Below are 13,141 nucleotides of genomic sequence, written 5' to 3'. Positions count from 1 at the left end.
ACTAAATTTAAGATAATTCAGCGAAAATATGAACGTAGACAACATAGAATGGTAAAATTTGAGTCTACTGCAAACAAAACAGTTGAAATTTTCCAATATTTTACTTGAAATAGGTGACGTCAACCACGTCATCTGAAAGGAATAAACGTCTCATTTAAAGGAGGATTTTAACTCTCTCTAGTTTTTTAATTCATTAATTGTCATCTACCGACCGTTTCACAAATGTCGTTACTAATTGCATGTATTTTATAAGGTGCACATAAGGCGCTGGGGGTGATAGGAATGGCTGAAAATGAACACACCTGGTATGCCGCGATATCGGTGTAGACGCTTTTATCGTTCCAAGATGACCGTTTTCAACAGTCCTATGCTCCCATCATCTGATGTAGCGGAAAACATAAATACAATAAGGGGTGGAGGGAGACTACAGTTCATATCGCGTATTGAATAAAATATACAAAATTCAACATACTTTGTGGAACTTGTTATAAAATCTGCTTATTACATTATACTTTGACTTCATGTAATGTAACAAGCAATTTTATACCTAATTCCTTAAAGAATATGGAATTTTTTTATATTTTATGTAATCCGTGATATGAATTGTACTCTGTGTCCACCACCCTCCCTCTTATTATCTTTATGTTTCCAACTAGATCAGATAATGGCAGCATCAGACTATTGAAACCAACCATCTTGGAGCCATGAAAATGTCTACACTGCGATCTCGGCGTACAAAGTCTGTTCCTTTTTAATTGCAAGTAAATGAAGTCTGCTATCATGCAACATCCTCATCGCTTAATTTACTGTTAATCGACGAATTATTGGAGATTTCCGATATTAACTTGAAATATATTCCATAGGTAAGGGAAGAATTAAATAATTTTACTGATTTTGATCAACTGGTATAGGGTCTGTACGAGGATTTCGTGACAGTCCTTTGAACTTTTATGTAAACAATCCCTTAAATTTTCTGTAACTTAATTTAATTACCATTATGTAAACAAACTCCGTACTTGTGTAAACGTTTTGTTTATTTAGCACGTCATTAATGAATGGTCAATAAATGTCATGATAACGATAATTATTAGACAATAACTGTCATACCTGCTGTAATCTATAGGCAAGATGGCTCCTAGTAGGTGTAAAAATGGTTCAAATGGCTCTGAGCACTATGGGACTTAACGTCTGTGGTCATCAGTCCCCTAGAACTTAGAACTACTTAAACCTAACTAACCTAAGGACATCACACACATCCATGCCCGAGGCAGGATTCGAACCTGCGACCGTAGCAGTCGCGCGGCTCCGGACGGAGCGCCTGAATCGCTAGACCACCGCGGCCGGCTAATAGGTGTAGTTCCATCAGCTGGAGAGTGTATGTCAGAAGCAACACGAGCCAGCAGACACACACAGCTTCTACTAAAACGGTGGCATCAGCAGCGCGGCTGGCGAACCAGACCGGGAGGCCTCTGTCCACTGCACGGCTCCTTGTTCCGCCACAGCTGCCCACTTCCAGCAATCCTACTCGAGGAAGCCATGCCCGAGCTCTGTGGACTCGAGCGAGAAGGACGAGCCACACGGCCAATTTGCAGACCTGTGCAAGTGAAGACCTAAAGGTTGTACCGTAGTCCAGAATCGGCATTAAACATGATTTCCCTTCATACCGACTGGGGAAGAGGTAGATTAGGCTGGGCCATGGCGGAGGCGCTAGTCGCTGCAAACAGAAACTGTGTCACCAGCAAGCTATATACATAAGGTACTTTATTTTACGTAATGAGACAATGCTCATTTAACTTCACAGGACTTTTTTTTTAATTCATCTTCAGACGTTAAATGTTCTGGCGTTAATTTCCTGTTTCGCTGTATTTGACTCTCGTGGAATGATAAAGTTTGATTATTTCGTTATTTTCCGCTGATTGCAATCTCCTCTAGCTTTCACGAAAAGTACATATCTGGCTCCGAACAACAGTCCAGCACAAAAATATTATTTTCCTTTCAAGGTCTATCATATGCACTCCGAGCTACTAATGAATAATAATTTTCATTCTTATTGTCTCTTCGTGTGTTGTCAATAGTCTCAAAGCGTACAGGAAAACAGAAGACGAGAATCGACCAAGCAACAGTAGATATTGTAGTTGTAAATTGGCAGAGCTTCAAGCGCTGATGGAAAGCACTGAAGCTGAAATCGTTATAGGAACGGAAAGCTGGCAAAGGCCGGAGATAAACGCTGTCAAAATTTTTACGGAAGCGCAATCAGTGTTCAGAAAGTGGCGGTGGTGTGTTTGTGACTGTTGGTAGTAGTTAATCCTTTAGTGAAGTTGAAATAGATAGCTCCTGCGAATTACTATGGGTAGAGGTTATACTCAACAGCCGTACCAAAATAATAATTGGCTCCTTCTACTGACCCCCCGACTCAGATTGTATAATAGCTGAACTGTTCAAAGAAAACTTCAGTCTCATTACAAATAAGTACCCCACTCATACAGTTATAAATCATGGAGACTTCAATCTACACTCCAATTTGTTGGCGAAAATACATGTTCAAAGCCGGTCGTAGACAGAAAACATCTTCGAAATTGTACTAAATGCTTTCTCTGATAATTACTTTGAACAATTAGTTCATGACTCCACACGAATTGTAAATGTTTGTGAAAACACACTAGACCTCTTAGCCACAAATAATCCCGATCTAACAATGAGGTCATTGTAGCGAGGCTCAAAAGCATATCAACTGAAACTACTAAAAATAAACGTAATATATATCTGTTTAAAGCAGCAGATAAAAATTGGCTTGATGCCTTCCAAACAGAGAGTTTCCATTCCTTCCAAGTTAATTATGTAAGTGTAGACCAGATATTGCTCAAATTCAAAGATACAGTATCTACAGTAATAGATAGATTCATACCGCATAAGTTAATAAGAGACGGGACTGATCCTCCACGGAATACAAAAAACGTGAGAACACTGTTGCAGAAACCATACCAAATTCAGAAGAACATAAGACCCTGAGACTGGCTAAGTTTCACGGGAGCTAGAAATTTAGTGCTGACGTCAATGCGAGATGCTTTTAATAGTTTCCACAATGAAACATTGTCTCAAAATATGGTAGAAAACCCAAAGAGATTCTGGTCGTATGTAAAGTACAGCAGTGGTAAAAACAGTCAATACCATCACTACGCGATGATGGTGCCACTAAAGCGGAGTTATTAAATACAGTTTTCTCTAATTCCTTCGCGAAAGAAGACGAAGTATATTTTCCAGAATTCGAAACCAGAACAGCTGTTAGCATGAGTGACAAAAAAGTAGGCATCTGAAGTGTTGTGAAACAACTAAGGTCACTTAATCTCATGAATTAATGAGTGTTGTCGACAAGAGATCTCAGATGGATCCCATATTTCCAGATTTCCAGAAGGCTTTCGATATAGTTTCTCACAAGCGACTATTAATCAAATTTTGTGCACATGTAGTATCGTCTCAGTTGTGTGACTGTATTCGTGATTTCCTCTCAAAGAGGTTACAGTTCGTAGTGATAGACGGTAAATCATCGAGTAGAACAGAAGCGATATCTGGCGTTCAGCAAGGGAGTGTCATAGGCCCTCTGCTGTTCCTGATTTACATAAATGATATAGGTAACAACCGGTTCAGCCCCCTTAGATTTTCTTGCAGATGACGCTGTAATTTACCGTCTACTAAAATCATCAGACGATCAATTCCAATTACAAAATGATCTAGAGAGAATTTCTGTATGGTGCGAAAAGTGGAATTGGCACTAAACAAAGAAAAGTGCTAAATGAAATCGGATAAATTTTGAGTATACGATAAATGGCACAAATTGAAGGGCTGTCTAGTCGACAAAATACTTAGGAATTACAGTTACGAGCAACTTTCGATATTTCACATCTCTTTGTGGCTAGTCAGCAATTTAAACACGTAAACGTATAACTGCTCATGAGTGCAGTGCAGTAAAATTACAGATTATGCGCGGTAAATATTGAGGTTTCCATAGATTTCTTGCCTCTAAATAGGACTTTCCATTTTTCCATTACATCAAAATTATAGTATATCAGCAAGTAGTTTAACGTCTAAATACAGCAAAGCCACGTAAGCTCCGTCATGGAGAAGGCAGTGACCTAAAACTGTTGTTTTTCCTTGATTGTTTCGTGAAAGGGGGCGGGGGGTACACGTGTCAGTCAGCGAGACAATAATTAGACTGTACTTTATCGTGTTAAGATGCACGATAAACTGGTAGAATGTTACGGAGATTTAAAGTGATGTAGTGTACGATCTCTGACTGTTGAAGCAACGGAGTATTAAGGGGCTTTTAGGACTTCAGTGCTACATTGGAACTTTACGGACGTATAGGCGACAGAAACTCAAATTATCTGCTGATATGAGTGAATTCAGAGGTACCGGTATTCAGATATTAACGTGTGGACTTTTGAATGTGTCGTGTGCCGTTAGTCGCGAATCTGGGCGTAGAGCGCGTGCATATCGGCATTTGCGGACTATTTAGATTCCTCCAGGCTAGGAACCATTTAAACACACCATCATCCATCACTCGTCCTTGGGTAGCTCAGTTGGTAGAGCGCTCGCCCGCAAAAAGCAATGGCCCCGACTTCGAGCCTCGGTCCGGCTCACAGTTTACAGTCTGCCGCCGGCAGTGCTGCGAGGCGGCCACGGGCCAGAGCGCTGCGGGCGAGGCGCGCTCGGTGTGTTTGTGTTTAGTTCGGCCTCTGTAAGTGCCGTTTCCCCTTCTAGACCACTATGGCGCACAACTATCGGAAGAAGACATTACGTTTCAAATTTTGTTCCGACTTCGCCCGACCCAAGGCCCTGGAGGTAGAACGATTTATTCGCGATGAAGTTAAAATACCACCAACGGATCTAATTGGTATCCACTTGTCGATAGTTAGCAGTATCGTCTACGTCAAAATGATCAACGATGCGGCGTGCGACAAAGTGCTTCAAGAGGCAAAACGTGGACTGCGCTTCTGTCATTCCGACGGCAACGTCGGACCCGTTACCGTCGATCACGCAGGTCTCGGCACACGGACGATAAGGATTTTCGAACTGCCTTTCGAACTACCTGCAAACGTCGTCATCGAGGCGCTCCGTCCCTATGGAAACGTTCTGGAACATGTCGCCGAACGATGGGTACAATTTCAGATCCATCCCGTTTTAAATGGTGTTAGACAGGTCCGCATCGAGTTACAGAAACATGTGCCTTCCTATTTACGTATCGGAGGCTGCCGTGCCATTATAATGTACGACGGCCAACCTCGAACCTGATCCGTTTGCGGGAAAGAAGGTCTCCTACGGTCTGAATGCATTCAACGACGTGTCGCGCAGCTCCCGTTGTCGGAAGCGTCCCTCACACCCACGATGACCGCCCTACCGGTCACTTAATCAGCGGCTCTTGCCACGTCTACAGTTTCGTCCAGTCCGTCGCCCGGTCCTTCCGATCGGCACGTCCCACCGCCCCAGTCACCTATGGACGGTGTGGACGCCCCACCTGACGACCTTGCCGCCGAACAGGCTCCCGCACCGGACGCTGAGGAGAACAGTACTTCTTCACGACGCCTGTTTGACAATTTCATTGTACCCACCGACGCCTTCGAACCAGGTCGACGCTCTTCCTTGCCGTCGTCCGACACTGATGAACACGTGCGCAAACAATGCTCGCCATGTAGGCGTTCACCTACGGGCTCTCAAATCGTCGCCACCCGCGACGACGAAGACGACACCCAACCAGCCGACATTTCCACGCAGAGGTCGGCGGACAACTTTCACGATGAACAAGACGTTTCGCAGGACGGGACCACTATGGAGGTCGCCACGCACAATGTAACGATCGGTGCGCCGGTTGAGACGTCTGTTTCCCCGCCGACAACTCCAGATCTCTCTCACCACGACGCAATTCCCATGGACATTGGACGGACCCACGGCACAGGAGCATGGGCCGACGAGATTGAGGAAGAGACGCCCTCTCCTCCGGATGAGTTGCCTCCGCCTGACAAGGCTGCTTGTTAACATCAAAAGCAAGGCACTGCAGCTGATGAGACGGCACTTCCTGTCGGTGCCCTCCTCTTACTTCCCTTCGTGATGGTAGATGCGCGTCCACCACCGCTGAAACAAACGTACCGGTTTGCCACATTGAACATCAACATGATCGGCACTGCACCCAAGCTGCAACTCCTATGTGACATGCTTCGGGCCACTGAGGTCGACGTCGCCCTTCTTCAGGAAGTACGCGTTGCCACACTACCACCAGTCTACGGCTACGACTCATAAACGTCCACATGTGATCAATCAGGGCGTGGAGTGGCTTTCTACATACACGAAGGAATCCCACTCAAAGACACGGCAATCCTTCCCTGTGGAAGAGGCATGGCTGTTACCATCTTCGACACGCGCGTCATCAATATCTACGCTCCGTGTGGCTCCTCGAACCGTCGGCAGCGGTCCACTTTCTTTGGACATGACGTGGCGCCCCTGTTTTCTGGACGCTATGATCGCCTTTTCATGGAAGGCGATTTCAACTGTGTCCTCCATCCACAGGACTAAATGCCTGGTTATTCGCCGTGCCCGACGCTTCTCACCTTAACCGAAGATTTTCATCTAGTGGACGTTTGGGAGAAAATTCATGGCAATACCCCCGGTTTTACCCATTATACAGCACATTCTGCGAGCAGACTGGACCGGGTCTCTGTCCACCTTGGCAATGACGTCGCCCAAGCTGAACGGTGGCCCCTTGCATTTTCGGACCACTGCGCCGTCATTTGCTCCCTGGCTCTGCCACCTCAGTCAGTGTGGCGCAGCAGAGGTTACTGGAAGCTTAATACCTCCCTCCTTAATGATCCACACTGCCGACAATGTATTGCCACTACATGGGCGTCTTGCGAAAGACGCCTTCTGCAGTACACATCCACGTTCCATTGGTGGTTCAAATGTGCCAAACCTGTGATCAGAAAGGCTTTCATACAATGTGGCAAGGAAGCAGCAGCATGGCATCGAGACACCACAAATTTTCACTACGCCGTCCTCCGTGAGCTCTATGCTCTCCGTCCATCACCTGACACCCATAGGGAACGACAACGTACCAAAGCTCGTCTCCGCTCTCTTCAACGTGCACGACTGCAGGGTGTCGTGGTGCGTTCCCGACGACAGGACCTCCTCCACGACGAAACCCCATCCACAAGCCATGCCGCATCCGACTATAGTCGTCGACGTCGACTTTTCGTCCCCAAAATCACGATCTCCGATGGTGTTCACCACACAACACAGACGGCGGTGGTGTCTGCCTTTGCTGAACATTATCGCCAATTTTATGATGATGAACCGATGGCGACGCCCATTCCTGATGATCTCCGTATTTCCCCTGATCGGCCCTCACCGTAGCGGAGTCAACGTCCATGATGTCTGCAATCACCGCAGAAGAGGTGGTAGATGCGATCAACAAAGGGGCCAAGAACAAATCACCCGGACCAGATGGTCTCCCAGTGGAGTTTTACCGGGCGTTCACCACGTTAATGCTTCCTCGTTGACGGAAATGATTCAGGAACTCTTTACACCGTCCTTCCCAATTCCACCTGAATTCGTCACTGGCATTCTTCTACCTGTGCCTAAACCGAAGGGAGGGTCTCATATTTCTGCATATCGCCCCCTTACACTACTGAATGCAGACTATGAAATCTATGCACGCCTCTTAGCAGCGCGCATACGCACCGTCTTACCTACGGTCCTTTCACCTGAGCAGACTGCACGTGGATGTGGGGCCACCTTACAAACAGCCCTAGGAGAATGCCGTGACCTCATTGCACTGGCGTCGGTTTGTCGCCTTCGTGCAGCACTGGTATCCGTCGATTTCACGAGTGCCTTTGATCGCGTTCGACACCCATTCCTCCTCATGGTGGCGACACGTATGGGGTTCCCATTACTTTTTGTCGATGCCATTCGCCGGTTACTACTTCCCGCGGTCTCGATGGTACAAGTCAATGGGAGGCTTGTAGGACCGATCCCTATACGCCGCTCTGTGCGTCAAGGATGCCCTATGTCTACTTTACTATATGCCATTGCACTTGAGCCCCTCGTCACTGGACTTACCTCTAGACTGCAGGGCCTCACTTTGCGTGACTACACCTTTCACTGTAGGGCTTATGCGGACGATCTCCTCTTTCTCACGTGCTCCTCCACGGAACTCAATGACGCCATCCAATGGATCCACCAGTATGGACGTCTTTCTGGTAGCATTCTTAATGTCCGTAAATCGACTATGATGCACATTGGGCGCGGCCTCCCGGCTATGGTGCCGAGCCCACTCCCAGTCAGTACCACCCTTCGTTACTTGGGTATCGAATTTACGAGCTCCACACACCGCACAGTGGCCCTGGCATACCGGCGGCTTTTGCAGTCGATTCGGCACCATGTCCGCGGTCAAGTGTACCGAAACTTAAACCAACTCCAACGTGTGTCCTATGACAACATGTATGTAGCCCCTAAACTGGTACACGTCGCCCAGATCCTCCCAATGCCGTAACTCCTTGGCCGCCGCATCCAATCAGCCTTTGGATATTTCGTGTCAGCAGGAGCACTTTTCAAAGTCCGCTACAACACTCTAACATTGCCTCCTGCAAAAGGTGGCCTCGGACTCGTCAACGTGTGGCCACGATCTTCTGCACTCTTTGTCCACACTCTGTTGCGGCACTGGTAGGGGACGGTTCCGTCCTTTACACGCAGTCTCTTAGATATCCTCCGACCAGCTTCTCTCGATCCACCGATCAATGTGGCACCTATTTTTCCATTATTGTACCATGTCGCCAATTGTTTCATAGAACTCAGCTACGTTAGGGCCGATCTTCCAGTCACCCGTCCTCCCCGTACAAAAGATTATTATCGTTTGTTTATGCTGTCCAACCCTTGCGACCCCATGGTGCTACAGCATTCTGACATTAACTGGCGCACGGTTTGGGGGTGTGTGCATGCACCCTTTTTACCGTCGTCTGTGTCCGCACTCTGGTATGTTTTAGTCTATGGAAAATTCTCGACTAATAGTCGACTTTATCGCATAGGACTGGCAAGCTCCCCTCTCTGCCCTGACAGCTCGAAGACACCGACGAGCACCGTCTTACGTGCCCCCTGAAACAAAATGTATGGCTCCTCATCCAACGAATCGTGGGCTTTTACCTCCGTGCCCCGCCAACGACGGTAACCCCGGATTTCCTGTTGTTGCCCCAGACATTTCACTACCCTCTTGCTAAGCACCATACCCTCATCTGGTTTCGAGGACAGGCTTTACAATACCTCTTTCAAAGTGGTCCGCATACAGTCCTTGACTTTTGGTACAAAGTTGTGACCGCGCATAGCACCCTCACCCGAAAACCATCTTACCGACCAACTTTTGCCGGTTATCTTCGCAGCGTCTTCCTTGACCCCCCTCAAAGTTGGGGTGTACCATGCCTACCAGTAACATGATGCAACACCCTTATCCACGTTCCCGTGCATCGACCAAACGAAAAAAAATAAATAAATAAATAATTAAAAAAAGGAAGAGGACAGAATATGTTATATTTTGTTGTATTTAATGTTTTTCTTTATAATTAATTAATTTATTTTTTGTTTAACTAACAGTCATTTGTATATGTTTAAACGGTATGGTACCTTGAAGAACTCTTGCATAGTGACTATATATGTACTTTTAGTTTGTTCAATACAAATTATTAAAAAAATCTCCTTGAATATAGAGTGAAAGTGAAATACAAGAGTGTTGTACTTATTTCATTAACCTAGTACTAATCAGTGAAGTTTTTACGGAACCAAAGCTATTCAGCAGTAAGTCAGCACCATCTAGCAGAAAGCGTAGGCATTAACTAAGACGCTAACTGAAGTGAACGTTTACGTGTTTTACGGACTGCTCAATATGAACTTTTGTGACTCTTTGACGTCCTCACTCCCTCCGAAAGGTTGCGCAGGCTGTCTTAATCATAAAAGGGGAGAGTTTTAGCCGGGCAAATTACTAAATAAAAGCGATATTTACAAAACAAAAGGCCCTACGTCATCGAAGAGTCGTCGCTATCACGTCGGGAAGTAAAGCCGGAAAACCTTCCGACGATACGTATCTACGAGCAGACGTCGACGTGGAGTACCTAAAAAGGGAACCGCAAAAGAGTTGGGGCGCCATTAACGTGGGGCTTGAAGAAAGGGGAAGACGGCATTGAACTGGCACGGGAAAGAGGAAAAAGAAGAAGGAACGAGTTAACTGTGAGAAGATAATTCACTAACAAACAGTGGTGCCAAACATTGAGTTAAACCTGCCTGTCCGAGGAAAAGATAATCAATAAATTGAAAAGGTACGTGAACCAAGTTATTGTAATCTTTTGTGTGTTACATTACATTTGCTGCAATTAAGAACACTGACTAATTGTGTTTGTGTGTGACCTTTATCTGTTCCATGTGCTGAGAATACCAGTGTTTAAGTGGACTACCAGGTTATAAACGAGGCCGAGTGGACAATCTGGAATGTGAACACGAGTGCAGGAACAAGGTACTGTAATCGTTATCCAACGACTTAGCTGATGATTTGAGGTAACTGTGTAGTGTCGTTGACCAGCAGTACAACTCATTCCTATACTTGTCGTAGATTAGACATTGTCAATGTACTAGTATGAGGTATTGATTTGATTCCCAACCACCGTGCCTGTTGTATTGTTAAGTGTATGTTCTAGGAGTGCGATTAATTTTTTTGTGATCAGTGTGTGTCATTATGTTAAAAAGGGTTTATATGTTAAGATCAGTAGACGACTTAGAGGAGAACTGGAACGATAGGAATGTGGATCGGAATGCGCAAGGTGTTGATTCTATAAGTGTTGGATCAGTAGAACGTGTGAATGGGAGGTAGAATCTGTAGATCGCGTTACTGCAATGGAAAGGAATGAGGATTCAGGCCGGGGGCGACGGAAGGGTCTAGTTCTTGCCCGACCATAGCGGATAATCTCAATACCCGAGATGAAACTCATAGTGGACAGATACCGAAAAGTAGTACTAGCACTGAGAGTAACAGTCTGGAGGATATGATACGTCAATTTATGCTTCAACAGAGCGTCAGAGATAAAGAAAGGGAAGCACGAGAAGCGGAGAAGGGAAAAGAAAGGGAAGCTAGAGAACGAGAGAAAGAAAAAGAAAGGGAAGATCGTGATAAGAGTAGAGACGACCTGTTAGCAAAATTTTTAGAACAGCAGCAAGAAAGGGACGAATCATTTAAAAAGGGACTTAATGATACTATTCAAGCGCTCGAACGGCGCTATAATCAATTTAAGGAGCGTGTAGAAGAAAGAGTTACCGGAGTGGAAGACCGGGTAGTAAAGGTTTCTGAAATGCAAGTTAAAATCAACGAGAATGTAGAGCAAATTAACGAAGAGCTAGTAAATATAAAATTAGATCAAAACCAAACGACGGAAAATGTATCAGTTTTAACGCAGAAGTTTCAAAAATTAAATACTTCGACAAAATAAGAAGTCAAGGAGTTTCCATCTGAACAGTCAGATAAATTTAAAACGGAAATGGCTCAGTGGCTAGAAACGAAAAACGCTGAAGTTGAAAAGGTAGTATTACAGGCTTTAACGGAAGGAGAGCCATCTGTATCGGATAAGGTAAATAACGCTAGCGAACCTGATTTTGTGGAAAGATGTACAGATGCATTTAAATCGATTAAAGACTCGATCGTGGCAGAGATTACGACTGCGCCCGTTGAAACAGACAATGCACGAGCGGTTCCGACGAACGTCACCGAATGTTCTGAATTTCCGAATCACAATAATAATAAACGACTGCGAGGGAATGTTAGTGAAGATAGGAGAGTACAATTAAATGTTCATCCGGCGACTGAAAATCGTGGTTTGAGTTTAGATCCTGATAGGTATCACGAGTCGTGTTATTCGTTGTGTGATAGGCCGAAGGTAGAGAATAACATCTTTTTGTCTTGGCAATTACACATCTTTGGTGACGAAAAGGGATCCATACACCCAGTGGTGTTCATTAGGTCGTATAGGAAAATATTCCCAAGAGGTTGAACGGAGAGGGACAAATTACAATTTATTGCGTCCACAACGGCAGCAAAAGTAGCACTTTGGGTGGCCGAAGTAGCTGAGAATTGTCCTACGTGCGAGGAATTTGAAAAGTTATTCGTAGTTAAATACTTGTGAAAGAGTAGACAGAGTCGCTTGCGCAATGAAATTTATAATCCCGAGTATTATAACCCAAAAAAGGGTAGTTTGAGAAAATTATTTGAAAAATATCTCAACAAAATCCGTTACTGGGATGAAGCAATGTTACATAGATAGGTACTGCGTATCCTAATTGGAAAATTACAAATCAGTATTAGAGAAAAGTTAATTAAAGTGCCAGATGAAGATTTAGAAAATTTCTTATCAGTAGTAGAGACGATACACGTAATGTGTAAGGTCAGGCAAATCCAAGACCTTCCATGAACACCCTGACATGATAAGCAAATCCAGTAGTATGTCACATAGCTCCGAATAAATCGTGATATTAAATTAACCAAAGTAATACGAGTAACGAGTGAGCAAATGGAATACCACAAACTAACACAAGAATGCATAAATCCATGTCGTACCTTCCCACCGTGAGACCGATGCAGTTCAGAGGGGAGAAAGGAGAACAGAAGCCGAGAGCAGAACCGTGTTAAGCTAGAAGGCCCTACGATAAGGGACGGACTGGACACCCACGTCGGCAGCCTACCGCTAAGACTACCACCCGCACGTTTCAGCGTGAGACTTTTTCGCGTCTCTGTTACGTCAAGGACCACCCCCCAGCCCATGTTAAAAGCTACAGCCCTCCAGAAAAACAGTATAGATCTTACGATAACACAAAAAGGGCCATTACCACCCGCAAGTTTTGGCGTGAGACTTTTTCGCGTGTCTGTTACATTAGGACCACCCTCCAGCCCATGTTAAAATATAGAGCCCTCCAGAAGAGCAGTATAGATCTTACGATAACGCTAAAAGGACCACACCAGCTGCAGGTTTTAGCGTGAGACTTTTTCGCGTCTCTGTCACGTTGCAAACTTTAAAAACATTGCCCCACCACGAAAAGTATAACGTTTCTCATTGGATAGACAGAATTTTTG

Source organism: Schistocerca gregaria, chromosome X (assembly GCF_023897955.1).
Source record: "Schistocerca gregaria isolate iqSchGreg1 chromosome X, iqSchGreg1.2, whole genome shotgun sequence".
Lineage (NCBI taxonomy): Eukaryota > Metazoa > Arthropoda > Insecta > Orthoptera > Acrididae > Schistocerca > Schistocerca gregaria.
Note: the sequence above shows the minus strand (reverse complement) of the source record.